Genomic DNA, 18,242 nt, shown 5'->3' on the forward strand with positions numbered 1-18,242 from the left:
TAGATGTGTGGTAGCATTAACATAAACTTGAACTTATACGTATAGCTACGGTACCATACTCTGAAACACTGAACTGAGCCATCCTAATTATGATAACATATAGTACAACTCATATTTATGATACATAACTATTTCGTATTTCTGAGTAATATCTGACATGATCATATTTTCATGAATTCTAACATAACATACATAATTACGGTATCTACACCAATCGTAAATCACAACATCTACACCGGCCATATCATAACATGTAAATCATGTCATCTATGTCGATCATGTCATAGCATATAAATCACGACATCTACGCTAGCCATATCATAACTTATTGAAGATAAATTTTCTGCATTGTTTAACATAATATTTTTAAACCATAATTTTTGAACTGCTTTCATGGTTTTTCTGAAAACTATTATAACATGCTTATTCTGGAAAATCATAATATTCTAGTATAACATAATTTTCATAAAATATATACCCATGCCACACAAATATAAATAATATTCTAACATGAAATCTGATCTAAAATCATATTTTCTGATAAAATGTATTAAATCTATTTTCCTATTCAACAGTAGTATTTTCAAACCCTATACTATACATATATAATTGATGAAAATAAATGTTGTATATTCATAAATAATTTCACGAAAAATACTAACTTAATTTATCCCCTCACCTGACTTGCTGGGAAGCCCAAAAATCTAAATAAACCTACTCTTGTGTGTTCCTAGCTCAACACCTTGAAATTCGCATTTCCCAAAAAATCAACATATACTCGTATAACACCTTCCAACACATTCCCCTCAGTCCAAAAATACTCAATAACCTATAAAACTTAAAATAACTAACTTACCTAAATTTTTGGATGGTGCCCAAATACTCCAAATCTAAATTCTGATCCGGTAGTATTGTAGAGAATCTTCTCAGGAGTAACGTGACAACTTCCGATCGTCAAACTAGTGAGAATCGAAGCCAAAAACCTAGAGAGAAGTTAGAGAGATGATTTTCAAAGAGAGAAAGTGAGGTTGCATGTGAATTTCTCGCTGAATCCCGATTTTAGGATATTTATAAAGTATGGCCTCGTCGACAAGTCCAAAAAGGGAGTTCATTGGCGAACTTGTAACCTTCGTCGATGAACTTCAAGCTCTAATATAACCCCTCTTGGTTTATCTTCATTGACGAGACACGTGTCCTTGTCGATGTTCCCAAGAGGCCACTAGTCAATGAATATTTTGTGCTCGTCGACGAGTCCCTGCTGAGCCCCCTTGAAATTTTTTTTTTCTCTCTTTTCCTTTATTATTTAATTGTTATAATTCTCTAGGTCTCTACAACCCTTTTTTTGGTGCTGAGTGCAATGAGCATGGATTGACTCCACGTGGTGTAATTGGTTTTAGTTAATGGATAAGAGACCAAAGTAACACTTGGATTGTTAGAATTGTGGAGATACAAGGTATGGCTTGGATCATCAAAATGTGGAGAACTTTGTATGCTTTCAACATTGGAAGCCATTGGGAAATAGCAATCATATCCGAGGATTTTTTTTGTTTTTTTTGAACCACGAGCTAATCACATGATCTTCTTCTTCAATAGCCCTGAACAGTGAATTTTAGATGGTGTATTTCACATGTTTGACAAAAGGACCGAGAGAAATAAAAGTTTCTAGGCAGAGGTGTTTAGGACGGTGCCTCTACTTCAACTTATAGAAAGGAAAGAAGCAACCCGAATATATGAAGGGAAAAATGAATGCCAATCAGCATGTGATAGTCATGTTGATGGTCAATTAAAATAAGAAAAACTCTGATTTTTTGGGGCAAGATCAGAGAGGAATTAAGAAAAAAAAAAAATTATCCTAAAGAAATTTCATGCTCTGATACCATGAAGAAATTTAGAATATGAAATAACATAGAGGAAAAGAATAAGAGAGAAAGAGAAATGTATATCTTGTATTTCTTGGTATTAATATTATAATGCACTATAAGGATATTTATACACATAGATTTATAAACAAATTACTTAAATCAAATACGAATCACTACAAATCAGCATGTGTATGGTGAGTACTCCTTTTGAGTTGTTTTGACCAATTCCAAGCATAATTTCCTGCATTTATTTGCTTCCGGTGAATTTGCCTTTGTTTAGGAAAGTTTATTAATAAACTCTAAGGAGTAAATCAACGAGGCCAAGAAAGCTAAGTGTTGACTCTATGAATCATATCCCATTTTGATAATGACAAATCACTTTGTATCTTACCTCTACGTTGAGCCTTTGAGCAGGATTAACCATAGCACGCATGGATGGTAAAGATACAGTGGAAGCCATAAGGAGCAAAATGGTCATACTATAGGAAGGTGTTTGAAAGGCAAAGGGAATGGAGATCCACTTTTCTATTGTATTTGCAATTAAATTTTTGGATTTGTAAAAATTATATATATATATGGTCTGTAATAACTGCATCTCATGCATGATAAGGGTTGTATGCTCAAAAGACCATAGACAAACCATTAGGACCCAAAACCTTTGGTACAAAATGCTATAAACTTATTCACACATAGTTGAATAAGTTCAAGGACAAAAACAAGGCAAAACTTGCACTTTCAAAGAGCCTCGGTCGACCGAACCTTGACCGTTTAAAACACAACAGTTGACTGACCCCTCTGGTAGACCAAAGTCAAAACCTTGACCATGGCTCAACTGTCTGACACATTTTTTAACTAGGTGTCCATGGTCGACCGACCTTCACATTACCTTCCTCAGTTGACCAGTCATTTAGTTCAAAATGACCACGGTCAACCGAATCCCCTTGACGGCAGACCGTTCCTTTGTCATGGTCTACCAAACCCACGAAGGGTTCTCGTTCACCTTCAGTTAGGTTGACCGACCCAATCCCTGGTCAACCAAGCCATGCCTAAAAATATTATTTTTACCTTGGATGGTCAACCGACCTGAACTTAGGTCGACTAAACCTCTCGGGTTCGCAATTTTTAACCACGCTAAAAAGGGGTTAATTTTAATTAAACTTTTCCAAATATCCCCTCCGTGTCCCTAATGGTTTAAAAATTCGGGGATTCTATATATACCCCTTCATTTATCCAGACTAGCACACAATTAGCATTTGATTAGCAAAAAATTCTCTCTAAATTTCTTGAACTCCCATTGCCTATAGCTTATGAGTCTTGGCATTCTCTTTGTCAGATTCGAAAGCTTGCTTGTGCTATTTGATAAATACATTTTTGCAAGCTTGAACTCTAATCTTGATTGTGCTTAGTACTTGAAAATTATTTTATTGAGATATTCGCTTATAGTTTCAAAGTTCCTTTGATTACATATTTACTGATTATATTATTTTGAATCAAATGTAATCACTCTCATGTATATACAAATGTATACCCATTAGTTGAGAGTTGAAATATTACTTATACATATCTCAATTGAGCATAAACTCTTATCATATGTGAGTGCATTGATTATATTGGTACATATTTGCTTATTGGAGAAGCACTGATATTGTACAAATCATTTGATTATCTGCTGTAATTCAGGCGTGGCCTGAGGTGGGTCTTCCCTGCCCCTTTAAGGAGAGGTTGAAAAGGTCGGGGTCAACTCTATGAATGTGACCTGAGGTATTCCTTGCCGAGTAAGGAGAGGCTTTGTAATTGGTGCCGCTTCACCTGCAAGTGAGCTAAGGTTTAGTTGAAATCCTCCTGCTTGTTAGCTTGAGGCGAGGATGTAAGCACTATTATCGAACCTCGATAACATATCTGATGTCATCTCGTGTTGTGCTTGCTTTACTTTCTGGTATTTACTTGTTGATATATTTATCTGCTAAATTAATGTGCACAAATATTTACTTAAGGTATTTTCAATCAATCACGAATATATATATATTCGTGATTGATTGAAAATACCTTAAGTAAATATTTGTGCACATTAATTACTGATTTATTTATATGATCTTCTAAATACGAGTTTTAGACAACCTTCGGTTGTGGTATACTGATTGCAGAATATTTGACCTAGATTTTTAAATCTCCAATTCACCCCTCTCCCCCTCCCCCTCTTGGGTTCACACTAAAAAAAACACTAAGCTCTAATGAGCCACTCTTTGAGCCATTAAGGCCAAGCTCTAAGGAGTAGCCTTATGGGCCCAAGAAGACTAAGCTTCAAAGACTTGCTGAGCCACCTTATGGGGTCTTAAAGACCAATATCTAAAAAGCTGCCCCATAGGATCATGAAGACTAAATTACAAGTGGGTGTCCTATGGAGCCATGAAAATAAAAGCAAGCCTTATGGAGCCAATCTATGGGGCCATGAATACTAGCATCTAAAGAGTAGTCTTATCGAGCCAAAAAGACTAAGATCCAAAGTTTAGCCATATAAGACCATGAAAATAAACCTTTAAGAGGTCCTCCAATGCCATGAAAACCAAGCTGTAAGGAGTAGCCTTACAAGGCTAAGAAAACTAGAGTCGCCTAAAAGGATTATTATGACTAAGCCATAAGGGATCAATCATCTTATAAGACATGAAGGCCAAACTTAGAAAAAAAAAAAAAAAATCAAAGGAGAAGAGAAGAAAAGGAAAAAGGGAGGGAGTTGAGAAGCACCTTAACTCTAAGACCCAAGTAGGCTTAACAATAGAGAGAGAGAGAGAGAGAGAGAGAGAGAGAGAGAGAGAGAGAGAGAGAGAGAGAGAGTACTTAGCTCCAAGGCTAAAGCAGACCAATAGAAAAAAAAAAATTAAAAGAGAGGAAGTAGAAGGCACGCCATCTCTCTAGACAGAGAAGCACATCATCTCTAAGGCTTGAAGAGACTATTCAATTGAAAAGGAAAAAAAATAAAAATAAAAAGAAAAGGTGGGAGCACTTGGCCTTAAAGCTTGAAGAGGACCTATAGTGAACAAAAAAAAGAAGGAAAATTTACATAAACACTCCATATGATTTGATAAATAAAATAAAATTAAAGTTGTTGTGTAGTTTTATTAATTATAATCACTAAACCATCTTGTGATTTTCAAAATTATAAAAAGTTATAGCTCTAGTAGTTTTCTTGATTGAAATCAAGATGTTAGATGCAAGTGTTATTGTATAGACAAAATTTCACTTAAATGATAATATTTTTTTTTATACCTCCAAAAACCATACATCACAACTTTTTGTAAATTGTATATCACAATTCCTTAAACAATCATATTTTTATGTGTAAACATGTAATTGAACCTATGTAAATGCTAATCTAGTTAAGAATATTTGGAATTGTGTATGCTTACACAAAATTACATTGCTAATTAGGTAATTATTTACAAAATTGTGTGAATATGATTTATATATTTACTTATAAACATAAGGGTTATTTTGTAACTCCGTTGAAATATTACTCTTGAAGAATAATTTCAACCCAAGCTATTAAGGATTCACTGCCACAATTTGATTGAGGCACCCTTGAGATGGTTAGATTTCTTTTGCTAATTTTATGAATTTCTCACCTAAAATTTATCTATTATTATATAAATAAAATTCAATAAAAAATATACATATGCAATTAGTTAGCATATTAATTATGTATATACATATCTATGAGAAAAAGTAATGTCCTTTAGGAGGACCAGCATGGTCTTCCCATTGAATAAAAGCATTTCAAATAGTGTATCTCATCAAATTATATGTGCATCCTATCATATGAGAACCACTAATTAGAATGTTTTCATTAGACAGGAGAGTCTCATGAAAGGACCAAAATTCTTTTTTCATATAAATATATGCTTACATAAATACCTCGGTGTATGCAATTATGCTATGTGTGTGCAGTCACCTTTACACTTGCATAGATATACAGATTTATATAATTACATATAATTATGTATTATACACACACATATGTAATACATTCATTTATTTTGGGTGCGGGTTCTATTGTCACCCCTAGGCATTATAGTAAGATAGTTGCTACAATCACAGTGTTGGTTATTAGAAACCCCAATGTTTTCACTCAATCTCTATTTTAATTAATTATATAAGGGTGCAGTTCAATATTTTCACATATTTTAATTAGCATAAATTAACGGTGTTATAAATTTTTATAACAAAGTCATAAGGTTATTTGTTACTTTTGGTTAAATCACAAGGATGTTTATGCAATTTTCTCTAAATATATATATATATATATATAAAAGAGGAACAATTGAAGTATCCCATCTTTAGGTCTCGATAAAAATCCAATTACTCCTATACTTGAAAGACTTTCTTTCAAGTTTAGGAGTGAAGGCTGTCTAATGTGATACTCTATATTCCACAGTGTATAACTTAAATGCTATTTATTAAGGGAAGCATTGGTTTGACTTCTTTGGGGGAGTCTGCAAAAGGCACACACTAAGGGAAGATAAGGGGAACTCTTTACACACTTTCAAGATTTTCTAACAACCTCTAAGACTTATGGTTACAATTATACATATTTCACGCTAACTTTGGCTTGTACATTAAAGAAGGCCCTCGAGGACCACCACAAGCTAGTCTTCCAAGATACTTGTTTCCTTTGGTTGTAGCTCATGCCAGGGGTTTATAGACGCAAATCTCGGGGGTTAGTTTATTAATGTCAACAAATATATTTTTATAGATTTGTAAATTGCTTATGTACACATTTAGTAAAATCTAAGAACATAGTTGAAAGGTTCCAAACAAGATGATTTTATGTATGATTTTCACCCAACACTTAAGATAGGTTTATTGTTGCATTTTCAAATCACTAGAGAAGGTCAATCAAGTCTTAGGGGACATCCTTGGAACTTGAATGTTGGAGGCCTCATATTTGAATTCTGAGATAGAAGGATTGAGTAATCTCGGTTCAGGGTAAACCTCCATTTTGGCCCAAGAAAAAATAGTTTCTTAGGAGACATTCTAGTAATGAGAGTTGATTTTATTTAGTAAACCTAACAAATTATGAGAATTAACATCAACTATAAAATTTTATGATAAATTTATTGTTATTATATGATTTTGTTTTTTTTGGAATTTGAAGCCTAAATTTTAGGCTCCCAATGCAGGAATGGAGAACTCCAATATAGAAGCTAGGGTTTACTTGCAAGGCTCGGAGGCATTGAAGGTTGTGATTTTAATGAAAACTTTGGTTTGAGTTTTGGAACTTTTGACCAATTGACCTCAAGCAAGCCCCCATAATTCTCCATGCGACTTGTGATTCTTCTTTCTTTTGGGAGTGGGCAAAGGAGAGCACGTGGGTGTGAGTGGGGTCAAAGAAGAGGGCCAAAGTGCAGTCACCAAAACGGCGGCAAATGGGGTGTTGCACGTGAAAATTGATTTGACTCATCAAGGCTTCATCGCCCTATAATTTAGTTTAATTTAATTGGGGGATTGTTCAGATTTGAAAACTCGGGCCATATCCTATGGAGTGGTTAAACTCACCCAATTTTGTTTTGTTTTATTTTGTTTTTTTTTTTTTTAATTTTTAAATGAAGAACCTGAATGAATTGGTCAATCATATAGGCATATATGTTAATGCGACTTCAGAAAAAATTTTAAAAAAATTCTGTCACACTTTGAAGAACTTTGGAATTCAAGATTTGAGGATTTGTGTGAATTTGATTAAAAAAGTTACTTCAAAATTGTATTAAATTTTTTTTCCAAATTTATGTAAATTCAAATTTGAACTATAAAGTTTATATTCTCAAGCATTAAATAAAATCTATATTTAATATTTTTATTATTTTTAGAAGCATTAAACGTTACATATACGTGTCGGGCTTATTCATAACATTATACTTGCCTATGACTGCATATCTTGTCCATCGAACGAGTAATCATCATTATATTTAATTTTTAGGACACTTAACATTCAAAAAATTTACCCTTTTTTTTTTATCAAATATAGAAACAAATCCGTAATATAATCTGTAAAATTTATCATTCATAACTATAGTAAACGGGTTTAGTCGACCTGCTTCCCTCACTATATACACATTGCTTATAGAGGTGTGGGTAATGAACTGCATTGCTTTACTATTTACCATGTGACTCTTGTTTGCTTTCGTGATTGCTTACTCCACTTACTTTGCATTCACTGATTGGGTATTTATTCATTTAGTGAAGCTGCAACTTACTTTCAACTAACTAGTTAAGTTAGTGAGCTACAACTAGTGTCCTATGACCCTTCGCAAGGCGTGAAGTGTTTAACTCATAAAAGTTGTTATTCGGAGCTTGGTTAATTACTTTGTAATCCAATTGCCTTTGGATTGTTGGATTGTGAAGCATTGAAAGGGAACCATACTACCTATAATACTAAGAGAATTGACACACTAGAGGCACATGTAGAGACAACCAACAATGTGGTCGTAGAGATTACTTAACTTTCAAAACATGTTGATTTACTAAAGGAAACTCAAAAGTAGCAGCACAGTTCCATTGAGGAGTTGGTAAGGGATTATCATGGTACGGTAGCAATATTACAACTAGATAGGCGAACTTACTACCAAATGGACCTAATAGTTTGTGCTATCGGGAATTCCAATTCTACAGGGGTAGAGTATGGAAGAACAAGGATGCCAAAACTCAGATCATATGGGGGTACCCTTGATTCTAAGGAGTTTTAGAAATTCTATTTGACATAAAGAAATATTTTCATGCGCTAAGGACTAACTCGAGGGAGGAAAAAGCATCTATGACCACTATGTATTTGAGCATAATATTGAGATTATTGAACTTATGGGAAATTTAATATCTATTCATAATATTTGAGCTTGATTGAATATCTTGATAAATTTGAGCATATAGGCTTGTTATTAATCATATTGAATATTTCGATGCTTCGTGAGGAAACTAAATATTGTTGTTTAGATTAAATTTTTTAGAATCCCCTCCTAAAACCTTTTAAAATTTAGTAAGAGGGAGGAAGTATGTGTAAAGAAAAATCTTATAGAAAACATGAAAATGATTGTGAAGTAAGTTTTGAAAATCTTGAGATGACCATTGTGAAAAATGAATTTTGAAATTTTTTATTGAAGTTTAAAATTGTGAATCATTTTGTAAAATTCATACCCCTATTTTTTTTTTTCTTTTTCATAATGTCAAAGGGCGAGAAAGTTTTCAAGCATGCAAAGTTTGTTTTTTTAGGTTAATTAGTATCAAGTTTTTTTCTAATTGACCTATGATCAGTAACTGTTGGTATTAATATTTTTCATTGACTATGACTGTGCATAATTTGGTATCATCTTTTGTCATATTTCTTACCATGCTAAAATTTTTACATTGAGCATATTTGGTATATCTTCTATGAAGAATATTTTTTTTAGATAAAATACAAACCTTGTGCTTAACTGTTAATATCTTTTGCCTCATCTCCTTTTATTTTGGTCTTAATGATGTCAAAGAAGGAGAGATAAGAAAAATAAGAACTTGTGTGTGATTTAAATGCTTTAATATTGGTTCCTATTTTGCAAATAGTTGTCATCATAAAAAACGGGGAGATTGTTAGCTCCAAGGATTATTTAAACTTATTTTGATGATAACAAATTATTATGGACTAATGTGTTGTGCTTAAGTTGTGTTCTATAGGATTAAAGCCATTGAAGTAGAAGAATTTGAAGAAATTGAAAGAAGAATTTGAAGAATTAATTTGATTCATTTGTATTTTAATTCTCTCAATTGTAATGTACTTTATATTGTAAAATTATAAGAAAACATAAAGTAAAGCACTAATGGATCTAAATTGATAAAATAGGAACCAAAGTAGATTGGACCCTGAACTTTGTGCTAGGGGTGGTCAATCAGCCCCTGAAGGTAGTCGATCAATTGGCCAAGTTTTGCCTGCAACAGTCTTCTTTGTGTCTTTAATGAACTAGTAAGCGGTTGACTAGACCTTGTTAAAGAAAAACTAAGAAAAAATAGATGATAAAAAATAATGTATCTTATTTCAAAGGGTGGCTTTGTGAACCCTAAACTATACAAGGAGTGCCTTTTAAATAGAGTTACGTGGTAAGGTTGTAAATTATGAATTGTCCTCAGATTTTGCGCTTGGTATTGAATTTCAAAGTATTAAAGGCAAGAGGATCCTCGGCTGAGGTGGCTAAATCAGCAACAGTCAAACTATCGATGGTTTGGTGAACCGTCAACAAATTCTTTCTGATTTTAGCCTCTATCTGAAAGCAGCAATATAACCGTTGATGGTAAGATTAATGATTTACTTTTGAAGTAGTCTCTGTCTAAAATCGGCGATGTATCCATTGACAATTTCATGTCAAGATATCGAAGGATATTCGTGTTGACGTGAATCTTCCTTTTTTGGTTTGATTTTATTGTCTTTAAAGTAATCTTTAGGCTAATTTGAATCTTCCTTTTTTTGTGTGAATTTAAATATATTGCCATGTTGATTTGAATTTTCTTGATTTGTAGGAGTTGTTGGGGTAGCACTCTGGTTTGAATTTAAATTTATTGACGTTGGAACTCCACTCAACGTCTCTCCATTGATTTTGGTGAGATTAGTTGCTATATTAGAAGTGCTGACTTGCGACGGATTGCTAACACCCTCCTGCAAACTATGTCGGGGTTGGATGCAGAGTTTGTTGTGAAAATAAAGGAGTGTTGATTTTGACATAGGCTTCATAAAGAGATTTGCAACCTAGTCATTAGTAGAGATATATTGAGTGATAAGCAATCCATGAGCAACTCATTCATGCACAAAATGGTAATCCAACTCAATATGTTTGCTGTGAGCATAGAAGACAAGATTAACTGTCATGTGAAGGGCACTGAGGTTGTCATTGTAAAGTGTAAGAGGAGACGTTAGTGAAATGTGAAGGCCTTGGAGGAGAAAGGTGAGCCAAGTGAGATGCATGTTAGACATACGAGCAAGTATCTAAGTTTCGTTGTAATGTGGAGTAGTAAGCTCTTCGTGAATGGCTGCTTTCTAACCAGGGTGTGATAAGGCATCATTAATGTTGTGAGGCTCATGGGGTATGTTGGGAGAGGTGATGGTGGTCAAGGTATACTTTGGATTGGGTTTAATCACACCTAGTTTAGATCAAGTGACCATAGAGTGTGTTGGAGCTATAGAGGTAGGTTATGGTGAGGTGATTCTAGTGGTGCAGACACAAGTTGTGAGACTATGGCTTGGAGTATTTCCATATTCTCATATGTGTATGACTCGTGGGCTGGTGATATCTCTGACAAATTTGTGCTGTGAGGTAACTCATAAGAGTCGTATGCAGTATGGGTTGTTGTGGTATGCGACACTATACTAAGGGGGGACAGAGGTGAAGGTTCGGGTGACATGGAATTTTGTGAGGGTGATGCTGTGTCTCAGAGTGGCAGTAAGCGACTTAACCATGCAGGTGTGGAAGAGTTCGAAGGTGTCCCTTCAAAAGAGTAAGTGTCAGTGTGTGGTAACCAAGTTTCAAAAATACTAATCGCCTATGGTTGTGCTGTGGTTATACAGGAAGTGTTTGTAAACTTATAAGGAAAAACGAATTCGTCAAATACAACATGCCAAGAAATAAAAATTTTCAGTTTAAGGGATGAAAACAATTATAAGCCTTGTGTTGATCACTATACCCAAAAAAAATTCAAAGCAATGTTTTGGGGTCAAACTTATGGTGTCATGCATCCCAAGTGTAGAAAGCACTTAGACCCAAAGGCTTAAAGTGAGGAATAAATCGGATGGGTTCCACAAAGTGTAAAGTATGGGGTTTCAAGGTTGAGGGCTGATGATGCCAATCGATTCATGAGATAAACAACTGTAGTGAAAGCTTCTATCCATAGAAATAAAGGAGCACCACAGTGAAACAACATAGTCATACCTAATTCTCTTATAGTCCTATGGCATCGTTCAACCATGCCAATTTGCCTAGGAGTATGTGAGGCTGATACTTGATGAAAAATGCTCATGGAAAGAAAGTGAGTTGACAATTTGTAGTTAATGAATTCACCACCTCCATATGAATGGAAGATTTTTATTTGTTTGTTGAATTGTGGAGCAACATATTTTTCAAAAGCTAGATATGCATTGAAAAAATCTGAGTTTTTACGTAAAGGAATAATCCATGTATAATTAGAGAAGTCATCAACCAAATAAGCATAATAACGAAAATTTGCAATAGAAACAACAAGAGTGGATCCCCACAAATCACAATGAATTTTTTCAAAAATACTAGTACTTGAGTGTTTTAAACAAGAGAAGGGTAAACAGCTAAGTTTTCCTAGTTAAAAAATGTCAGGATCAAGCACTACCAGTTCTTCTGAAACCAATTTGTGGTAGAAGGGGTACAACTTTTTCCTTTAAATGACAGCGAAGAGCCCCGCACTAAGCATCGAGTGGACATAAAGGGCTGCACCAATTCCAAGCAAGGGTGCCGCGGGCTAGGCACGCCAAGCCCATGCGATCCTTGGGCCCCTGCCTTGTTGTGGATAGGGTTAACTTCTAGCCCCCATAAAGCAAACAATGTCCCCCCCCCCCTAGCAGCTACCCTGGGGTGCTTGAACCCTTGACCTTGTTCTGATGCCACTTGTCAGTATCAAGCACTACCGGTTCTTCGAATACCAATTGGTGGTAGAAGGGATGCAACTTTTTCCTTTAAATGGTAATGCAGAGCCCCGCACTAAGCATCGGGTGGACATGAGGGGCTACACCAATTCCAAGCATGGGTGTCGCGGGTTGGGCATGCCAAGCCTATGCAATCCTTGGGCCCCTACCCTGTTGCGGACAAGGTTGACTGCTAGCCCCCGTAAAGCCAACAAAAACTATCACAAATATGTTGAGATTTTGTTGTCCTCGCGACATCAATTAACCCCTTATCTTTTGCAATTGCAAAGCTGAAGGTTGGGGGTGGCTGAGGCATTGATACCATACTTTTACAATAACATATTTGAATCGATGAGAGAAATATAGCTCTGGTGAAGTAGGTAGGTTAGCTTTGGTGCAATCCCAAGAGGGGGTGAATTGGTATTTAAAAAATGTATCCCCTAGGTCAATCCACTAACAGTAGTATTACACAAGTCTAAGGTCAATCTAGTACATATAAAATAAATCAATGAAAATATACGGTGGAATTTAAACTGCAATAGAAATTTAACCAAGCATGCACAATAAAGCAGTAAAGGAGACGACACCAGAAATGTTATCGAGGTTCGACAATCTGCCTACGTCCCCGCCTTGGCTAATAAGCACAAGGATTACCGCTATAAGCTCACTTAACGGGTGGAGCGACACCTAAACAACCAGGTCAATTAGCACATAGCTAACCTCAACCTTTACAACCAGGTCAATTAACACAAGGTTGACCTCAACCTTCACAACCAATCCTTACTGGGTTAGATTACCGCGCCCTCAGGCCATGCCTGGAATACAACATATTTCTCAATATAACAGGGTATAGTGATTATGCTTTTCAGTCAAGCAGATATGTATCAAATGTAATCAATCAAATGCACATCAACTATATAGGTAAATGTAAGCTCAGTGATGTGTATCTTTGTGCAAATAACACTCAACAAGATGTGATAACAAGTATGCTCAAGAGTGTCCTAATCATGCTATATCTTTGAAACAAGTTTTATCAAATCTCAATAACAAATCATAGTTTCAAATATGCTAATCAAATATTCAAACTAATTCAAAATATTTTCCTTCAATGAAATAATCATAAGAGTAGTTTGAAAATACTATAGCTTGGAAAAATATTTGCACAACAAAATCAAAGCTATAGGAATCTTGCAATGACAATGCAAAAATCCTTAAGCTTATTAGTTTATACCAACACAAGACTTACAATATTCAAATTTGTGGGATAAACCTAACTAAACTCCCCAAAATCAATATCAATAATCAACCAAAGCAAATGGAGTATTAGTAATATCTAATAAGCACTAGCATAATTAATAAGCTCTCACAATGCTAAGATGTATCAAGGGAATAAAGATATGAGAGTATTTGGGTAAAATAGGATTTTGAAATAGAGAGGATTTTTGCTAATGATTTTCTTAATCTTATTGCTAATCCTTACAAATGAACTCATAGATATATACCAAGGCCAAATTATGACCATTTAGGACATGTATGACATTATTAGATTTTTTTAAAATCAATTTAGAAAAATTAACCTTGTTTAACCCTTTTAACCACGGTAAAATATTAAGCAACCCGAGAGGTTTCGGGTGGCTGAATTATGGTTCGGTCGCCTTAATAGACTCAACTAAAAAAGCCATTTTTTAAGATTTAGGTGCCCGAGTTCAAGCTCGATTGCTGAACAAAATTCAGAAACTTTCTATCCGCGATTCGAGTGCCCAAAGCTAAGTTTGGTTAACCGAACTCAAGTGTTTGGTTGCCTAGGGCCTATTTTAAACTAAAACCTTTGGTGGCCCGAGTTGGTGAAAATTTCCCTTTTAAGGGTTCAGTCGCCCGGAAACGATATGCTCATTTCTGGTTCGGTTGCCTAAAACCAGGTCAACCCATTGACTTTCTAGCAGTTCGGGCGCCCGAGGTGTTTTGAACACCAGGGGTTCGGTCTCCCGACCTCTCACAGGATTTTCAATTTAAGTCTAGTTTATTTCAATTTTGATCCCTTGATTGTGAATGATAATGGGGATTATTTTGTGCTTTTGTGTAGGGACCTAAGGTTTTTTTAAGGTCATTTTGAAATGGTCCAAAAAATTTGACGTCAATCGACCGAAGGGTGATCCCTAAGGTCATTCGGTCCCTATAGTCAATCTACAGTCATTTTGAGCTTACAATTATTTACATGCATGACATGCAGAGATTATCACAAATCGATGTAAATTATTACAGATCCAAATATAATAAATGCATTTACAACTGAAGCATAAGCAAGTCTTCTTCTTTTTCCCTTCATTTTCCCTTTGAATATGCCAAGAGTATGATCTTTAAGACTTTCAGGCTTCTATCAATCCTTTCTCATGTGTGTGTACTAAATTAATGACTTGTGCAAGTACTAGGCACACACATTAGTAATATGCAATTTGTCATAATCAAAACTAGAGATCGGACTCAAAAAGTCAACAAGGTAGGACATAGAGATCACCTTTGTGTTTCCTTGTTATCATTGCTTGTCCTGTTTCCTGTTCCTTAACACAAAAATCAACATAAGAGATTTCAAAATTAATAGGAAATTGAGTAGTTAACTGACTTATAGAGAGTAAATTCTTTGTTAGATTTGGAACTAATAAGACACCATTTAGAGGTAAGGTGGAATTTTTTTTGCTTTATATAAGAGTCACCAATTGCGAGCACTTGTATGGAAGATCCATCTCCAATTAGCATTGAGTTGGAGCCATAATATTTTTGAATGTTAGTTAACATACTTGGCTTACATGTCATGTGATTGGAAGCACTGATATCTACAGTCCATTATGTGTCTACAATGGTGTTCTCTAGTGTTAATGTTATGAATGCTTGTATATATCACCTTGAGAAGTTGAATTTTTTTGGTATCGACCAGCATATCTTAGCAATATGGCCCATCATGCCACAATATTAGCACTGCTGGTCATGATGCTTGTCCCTCTCGACAGGTGTCATGTGGCATTCACCTGGTAGTGGAGGGCGGCGCTATGTGTTTGTAGGAGAGAAATTTTTTGTGTAGGTTTGACTTGAGTTCCTACTCTTTTGTGCCTAGAATTCACATTTATTTGATGTGAATTTTTTTGTTGGTCCACAATAGCTTAATGAGCTTGACTAGGACCATTACTTTTGTTGTACATAAAGTGAGAGGTGTACCTTGGACATCGGTGTGACTGGAGGACCAATTGCTCCTTTGATCAAAGTTTTTGAAGTTGAGAGACCAACTCAGGGTAGGATGGTCTTGGGGGCTTCAACATGGTTGTTGTGAAGATTTCATATTGCGGACTAAGACTGGTGAGGAGACAAAATATCTTTTATTGGTCTGGACCGGGCTTCCCAATTGTTGCTAAGTTGTCACAGAGGCCTTTAAAGGTGTCGATATGTTTTGTGATTGTTATGTTATCTTCTTTTCAAAGATATGTAATCTGTTGGCGTAAAGTAAATTCACACTCTTGTGATTATTGGGCATATGCATTCTTGAGAGCCTACAACACCGCATGAGCTATGTCAAGGCCAATGACGAGTCTGAGAGTTTCCTCATAGAGTGTCCCAATGATCTACCCTTGAAGGAGACGGTCAGAATTTCGCCATGCTATGAAAGCATATGTTAATTGAGGATTGATGGTGTCTGCATTTGTGGAGTTGCTTGGGTCTGGCATGCTATATTTTTTGGGTGTAGCGTCTTCATTTGTAAGATGCCCCATTAATATTTAGCTCTCATCAAGAGCCAATGCTTACTCATGCCACAAGAGATAGTTGTTTGGGGTGAGTTTCAAAGAGATAAAGTTGCCAATATTGAGGGATAGTGTAGCCATGGTGGAAAAAAGAAGTGGAAGATAAATAAAGGGAGTTAAGGGATACTGCAGACACTACGATGTTTTTTTTATTTTTTTTTATTTTTCTAGTGTTCACAATGGCTCTGATACCATAAAAAAAAAACTAAGAAAAAACTAAAGATAAAAAATAATGTATCTTATTTCAAAGGATGACTCCGTGAACCCTAGACTATATAAGGAGTGATTCTTTAAATAGAGTTACATAGTAAGGTTGTAAATTATGAATTGTCCTCAGATTTTGTTCTTGGTATCGGATTTCAAAGTATTCAAGGCAAGAGGATCCTCGGTTGAGGTGGCTGAATCAACAATAGTCAAAATGTCGATGGTTTCAGTCAAAACTGACAACTGTTTGGTGAACCGTCAATGGATTCTTATTTATTTTAGCTTATGTCTGAAACCGACGATGTAACCTTCAATGGTAAGATCAACAGTTTCCTCCTGAAGTAGTCTCTGTCTGAAACCGATAATGTATCCATCAACGGGTTCGTGTCAGGATATCGATAGATCTTCATGTTGACGTGAATCTTCCTTATTTTTATTTTTTTTGGTTTGATTTTATTGCCGTTAGAGTAATCTTTATACTGATTTGAATCTTCCTTATTTTTTGTAAATTTAAATATATTGACATGATGATTTGAATTTGCTTGATTTGTAGGAGTTTTTGGGGTAGCATTGTAGTTTGAGTTTAAATTTATTGATGTTGGAACTCCACTCAATGTCTCTTCGCTAATTTTACCGAGATTAGTTCTTATATTAAGAGTGCTGAGCTGGGACGGATTGCTAACACTTGCAAGCAGTTGATTAGTCTAAAAGCCAAAAAGGCTCCAACGGACAAAAAACGACTAGTTTTCTTCCACACTTTATATATATTTACAATATGTTTTTTCTTGCATTCTCTCTCAATATCTCTTTATGCTTTCATTTATCTTTGAGAGAAAAACTTTTGAGCCTTATTCTTGATTATTTATTAAGAGTTTGTCTTAAGCCTGCAATTGTAAATCCTTCATTGTGTGGAAGTTGTTTCATAAGTTATATAGTTTGGTTGCCTTGTCCTCATTAAAACAAGCATTGTAATTGGTTTCCTTGATCTTCAAAAAATAGAGGGGTGTAAATGGTGTCCTAAAAAGTAAGTGGATTTTGTGGCACCTCAAGACGGTTGGTCTTGAGAGAGTGGACGTAGGTAGGGATAGTCGAACCATTATAAAAGAGTTTGTACATTTCTCTTCCATTATCTCTTTAATTTGCTTCAATATTGTATGTTTTGATTGACTAGTTTAATTACTTTAAATATTTATATCAAACATTTTTAATTTAATTAAACCCATCCAATTTATCCCTCTCTTGGGTCTCCTTTGGGCCAACATAAAGGACCAACCCCCATCTTGGCCAAAGTTAGGAAGGCCTTTTATAAGTTTGATCCTCTAGCTTGGATGAAGGTGTAATCTATGTTCCATGCTAGTTGCCTCAAGCCATTCATTATTGAAATTGAAGACCCAACCTAAAGTCAAACAACTAAAACACAACTAAAGACCTCACAACCCAACATATGAGAATTTAAAATATTTTTATAGATAGATATTTCACATTATTAAGGAAGAAGCTGCACAATTTCTTAATGAATGGAAGGACCTTGGAGATTAGAAAAAAAAAAAAAATCAATTGGATGCTAGTGGAAGACATGGATATGTTTGTGGAAAAAGTTAAAGAGTACTTAGCATAAAAGTCTATAAGGGCGTCAACTATATAAGCGGGAGTGCCATAAGCCAACCTGGTTGAAAGCATTATGCTTGCATATAATTGCTTCTATTGTATGCATGACATGGGCAACCATAA

Source organism: Malania oleifera, chromosome 2, assembly GCF_029873635.1.
Source record: "Malania oleifera isolate guangnan ecotype guangnan chromosome 2, ASM2987363v1, whole genome shotgun sequence".
Taxonomy (NCBI): domain Eukaryota; kingdom Viridiplantae; phylum Streptophyta; class Magnoliopsida; order Santalales; family Ximeniaceae; genus Malania; species Malania oleifera.